This window comes from Saccopteryx bilineata, chromosome X, assembly GCF_036850765.1.
Source record: "Saccopteryx bilineata isolate mSacBil1 chromosome X, mSacBil1_pri_phased_curated, whole genome shotgun sequence".
In the NCBI taxonomy this organism is placed as follows: domain Eukaryota; kingdom Metazoa; phylum Chordata; class Mammalia; order Chiroptera; family Emballonuridae; genus Saccopteryx; species Saccopteryx bilineata.
Genome location: NC_089502.1, coordinates 67,383,365 through 67,389,051, shown reverse-complemented (window position 1 = coordinate 67,389,051; position 5,687 = coordinate 67,383,365). Strand labels below are relative to the sequence as shown.

Below are 5,687 nucleotides of genomic sequence, written 5' to 3'. Positions count from 1 at the left end.
TTATTTCAGTTTGATGGCCAGTTCTTTAGCCTTTACTTTTTCCAGCTTGGCAATGTGAGCCACTGACTTTGGAGCCAGAATATTGTCTCTACAGTGACAGTGTATCTCATCATATCTGCTGTTGTGATTGGCCCAGTAATTTCCACCAGCTTAGTCGGCGCTCTTTTGTCTTCTAAATTATCCTGTGTGAAAGCAATGGTGGTGCAGGTCTTCCTGACCTTCCCTTCGATAATGAAATAGGGAGCCTCCATTTTGTGTGTGTGAAAGAGAGAAAGAGAAAGAGGCACAAAGGGAAAGAGATGAGAAGCATCAACTCACAGTTGTGTCACTTTAGTTGTTCATTGATTTCTTGTTATATGTGCCTTGACAGGGGAGCTCCACATGAGCCAGTGATCTCTTGCTCAAACCAGCCACTTTGGACTCAAACTAGCAACCTTAGGCTTAAAACCAGTGAACTTTTGGGTTCAAGTCAGAGACTATGGTATCATGTCGATGATCCTATGCTCAAGCTGCTGATTCCGTGCTCAAGCTGCTGATCCCGTGCTCAAGCCTGATGAGCCCACACTCAAGCTAGCGACCTTGGGGGTTCATACCTGAGCGTCACCACCAGTCAGTCAAGGGAATTCCCATTTTACTGCACAGTGCAGGCAGGAAGACAACCAACCTGATGGGATCCACAGCATGTACAGTGACTAACAGCTGGGCTATCTTGTTCTCCACCAGGGTGGTTACAGTGTTAACCCCTGCTGGTCTCTTGATGGGGACATTACCTTTACTAGCAGCTTTTTTTCTCTGCCTTGGCCAACAATCTCTGCCTCTTCTCTTACTTTGTCCCTGGTCTGTATTTGTGGGCCAGCTTAAGCAGCTGAGCAGCTGTTTGGCAGTTCAAAGACTAGATGAACTTGTTAATGGCAAGAGGTACTTTCAGATGCTAATAAAGAATAACCCTTTAATCTATAGTCGAAAGTAATAGTACCATTTGACAAAGTGAGCGAAGTCCCTTATGGGTTGGATGTATTGTCCAATACTAAAATTCTTAGGCCTTTTCTCAAACAGGGACTTTATTGCCTTCTTGATCTCCTGCTTTTTCATGACAGAAAGGCACTTGCTTCCTCTTAACCTTATTTCCTTTCAAAATCTTGGATGGCAGGAGGAGAGCCAGTTTAAGTTCCTTTATAGAATTAATAGAGTAGTAGAAAGGAGAATGAGCAGAAATACTGTATTTTACTTTTTAGAAAGCATTTGAAAAATTTATTTTATTAATATAAAGCAGAAAATTGTCTTCCAGATCAGTCATCTTTAAACATTTTTTCTTGTATAACCCTTAAAAGGATTTGAAAACATACATACACCCTTACACATTTTAAAGTTGACACCAAACAATTTTCATCATAATTTTACAATTATTTTTAAACATTATGGATCTCAAAAGCATAGAATTGTCTTTACATAAACATTATCTATACTAATTCTTTTCATCAATCTCATACATAGACTATTTTAAGTCACTTATTCAGTAAATAATTTTAATATAATAAGCATACACAACCTCAGCACCCCCCCAAAACTTGGGCCTTGAGAGTAAATTTACATTAATCCATATATTTTCTCCCAATGTTCCATTCCCCTGGAATATATATACCCTGAATCCTATGTTCATTGTTTCCTGGTTTTCTGTTTTATTTAACTTTATTATATTTAAATGCATTTGTAGAAATATGAAAACTTCCTCTACATCACTAATCATCAAAGAAATGAAAAATAAAACCACAGGAATGATCACTTCATATCTGTTCAGAATGTCTAACATCAACAACAAACAAGTGTTAGCAAGGGTATGAAGAAAAGGAACCCTTGTGCATTGTTGGTGGGTATGCAGATTGATGCAACCACTAAGAAAGCAGTATAGAGTTACCTCAAAAATTAAAAATGGAAATACCTTATAACTCATTGATTATACTTCTGGGAATTTATCTGAAGAAACTCAAAACACTAATTTGAAAGAGTAGTCTTGCAGAGATAGCTCAAGTGGTTAGAGCGTCATCTGGAAGCACAGAGGTTGCCGGTTTGATCCTGGCCGGGGCACGTACAGGAACAGATCGATGTTCCTGTGTCATGCATGCTCTTTCCTTCTCCCTCTTTTCCTCTCTAGCTCAAATTAATCAATAATAAAAAAAGATGAGAAAAAAGAAAGAAAGAAAATATATGCTCCCTTATGTCTTTTGCAACATTGTTTACAATAACCAAGTTTTGGAAACAGCCCAAGTCTCATCAATAAATGAATGTATTTCATTTAAATGTAGAATCTAATGAACAGAATAAACAAACGAAATAGAAACAGACTCATAGATATAGAAAACAGGTTGACAGTTGGCAGAGAGTACAGGTTTGGAGGGCTGAGTGAAACATATGAAAAAATTAAGCAAAAAACAACCAAAGCTCATAGACACTGACAACTGTATGTTCACTACCAGACAGAAAAAGAGGTGGGGCCAGTAGAAGTGGAAAAATGGGGGACAAATGGTGATGGAAAGAGACTTGACAAGGGGTAAGGAACACATAATATAATATTCAAATGATGTGTTATAGAATTGTATGCCTGAAACCTACTTAATTTCATTAACCAATTTCACTCTAATAAATTCAATAAAAATTAAATAAAATTTTAAAATAATAGAAACAAAAAAAGTCTGAGAAAGAAAAAAATTGATTTATTTTTAGGTATTTATTAACTTACATTATTTTATATAACATGTTTTATTTTTTTATTAATTTTAATGGGGTGACAATGATAAATCAGGGTACATATGTTCAGAGAAAACATTTCCAGATTATTTTGACATTTGAGTATGTTGCATACCCCTCAACCAAAGTCAAATTGTCTTCCGTCACCTTCTATCTGGTTTTCTTTGTGACCCTCTCCCCCCACTCCCTCCCCCCCCCCCGTTACCATTACACTCTTGTCCATGTCTCTGAGTCTCGTTTTTATGTCTCATCTATGTATGGAATCATATAGTTCTTAGTTTTTTCTGATTTACTTCTTTCACTCAGGTTATCAAGGTTCATCCATGTTATTGTAAATGATCCAAGGTCATCATTTTTATGGCTGAGTAGTATTCCATAGTATATATGTACCAAATAGACACTTCTCTAAAGGGGACATACAGAGGGCCAATAGGCATATGAAAAAATGCTCAACATCAGTAATCATTAGAGAAATGCAAATTAAAACCACAATCAGATATCACCTCACACCAGTCAGAATGGCGCTCATCAACAAAACAACACAGAATAAGTGCTGGCGAGGATGTGGAGAAAAGGGAACCCTCTTGCACTGCTGGTGGGAATGCAGACTGGTGCAGCCACTGTGGAAAACGGTATGCAGATTCCTCAAAAAATTAAAAATCGAGATGCCTTTTGACCTAGCTATCCCACTTTTAGGAATATACCATAAGAACACCATTGCACTGTTCCAAAAGGAAAAATGCACCTCCATGTTTATGGCAGCATTGTTCACAATAGCGAAGATCTGGAAACAGCCCAAGTGTCCATCAGTGGACAATAGATTAAAAAGCTTTGGTACATATATAATATGTTTTAAAAAGCTCATTTCCTACATCTTTTGCTAATGTGTTGGAATATCATTTTATTTGTATAGTGATCTTCCACCCAGCTTTCTTGCCAAATAAATTTGTTATTTAAAATAGGTTATCTGTAGATTTTGGGTTTTCTATAACATAAATATTATTTATAAATAATGACATTTAAATTTCTCCCTTATGAATTATATCTTTATTTTATTTTTCTCGTCTTACTGTATTGGCTATGTACCAGGTAAGTGGAAAAGATAATAGTGAGAATCTATGTTCTATTCCCACTCTCAGAGAAAAAGACAATTATATTTTACCTGTACTTATGATATTTGCTGAAGGTTTTTGTACCCATTTTTTGGGTCAAATTCAAGAGACTCCCTTTTAAATTTCCCATTTCTTATCTTTTTAATCATGAAAGAATGTTAAATACATCAAATTAGTTTTTCCATCTATTTAAATGATCATATGATATGATTTTTCTCCTTTCTTCAGATAAAGAAGGGAATTACATTGATTGCTTGTCAAATGTTAAGGCAATACTGAACTTGTAGAATAATCCAACTTGGTCATAAAGAATTATCCTTTTTATGTGCTACTGGATTTGGTTTAATACTGTTTTGTTCAGCAACTTTGTTCCTATTATTCCACAGTGAGATTGGCTTATGGGTTCTTTTTCTTGTAATGTGCTCATCACGTTTTGGAATGAATATGTAGCTGTACTTTAAATGATTGGGAAATGACCTTTTTCACCTATTGTCTGGAGAAATATGTACAAAATTGTTATTCTTTATTTCTTAAATTTTTGGTAGAATTTTCCAATGAAATCTCTTGGGCTTATAGTTTACTTTGTAAGAATGTTTTAATTATATATAATTTTTTCTTAGTAGTTATAGAACTATTGTTTTTAGTTCATTCTGTGTACATTTTAGTTAAGTTGTGCTATTCTAGCAATTTGACCATTTTATGTCATTTACTAGCATAAAATTATTAATAATATTTTACTACTAGATGCCCCAACTCTCTCTTTTTTCCCCTCCAGTATTTCCATATTTTAGATTGATTTTTTCCAAATGAATATTTTATTAGCTGAATAAATTTTATATATATACTTTTAATATATATATAAAATATATATACTTTTACCATTTTTTGTATAATATAAAGACCTTTTAACCTTTGAACACTTATCCAATTGATATTAAATATTTCTTATGTCTTTTGATTCTGAACATGTTTAAACTCCACAAGACACAATTGTCATTCTTTTACATAGTCACTGTTTATTACAAATCGACATAAATATTTATGTAAATATTTCTATGGTTCTTCACTCCATGTTGTGTCTCAGCTTTCATCTATAATATTTTTATTTTGCCTGAAATGCATACATTAGTATTTTAATTAGTGTAGAACTGTTGGTGAAAAATACTGTTTATCTGAAAATGTCTTCATTTCACATTAGTTTATAAGAAATATTTATGTTGGTTTTAGATTTTTTTCTGTTTAAAGTTGGATTCTTTCAGTACACTAGAGTTATTTTTCCATTGTCTTTTGTTTCCCTTTATTTTATGATGAACAAGAAACAATAGGTCATATTGCTTCCCCTTCTATAGTAATATATCTTTTATTCTTTGGTTGCTTTTATGATTTTTATCTGTCATTGGTTTCAGTAACATTTTTCTCTGAAGAAGAAGAACTTTTTTTCATAAACATCTTATAATTTTCCAAATATAGTCTTTTATGTCCTTGGTTAACCTTATTCCTAGTTTTTTTTTATTTCATTTAAATATTAAATTTAATGGGGTAATATTGATTAGTAAGAGTATATAGGTTTCAGGTGAATATTTCTATAGCATTTGAACTGTTGATTGCATCTGTGTGCCTATCACCTAAAATTAAATAATTTTTCATCACAGTATATTTGTCCCTCTTTACTGCCTTCCCCCCTGCCCTTTCCCCTGGTAACCACTTCACTTTTGTCTATGTCCATGAGTCTCAGTTTTATATCTCACCTGTGTGTGATATCATACAGTTCTTAGCTTTCTCTGATTTACTTATTTCACTTAGTATAATGTCTTCAAGGTCTGTCCATGT

General features: G+C 33.7%; 1 pseudogene; it reads right to left on the bottom strand.

Annotated features, from left to right (window-relative positions):
• Window positions 1-2,117, bottom strand: LOC136317690 (large ribosomal subunit protein eL8 pseudogene; annotated as a pseudogene).
• Window positions 2,118-5,687: the final 3,570 nt, after the last annotated feature.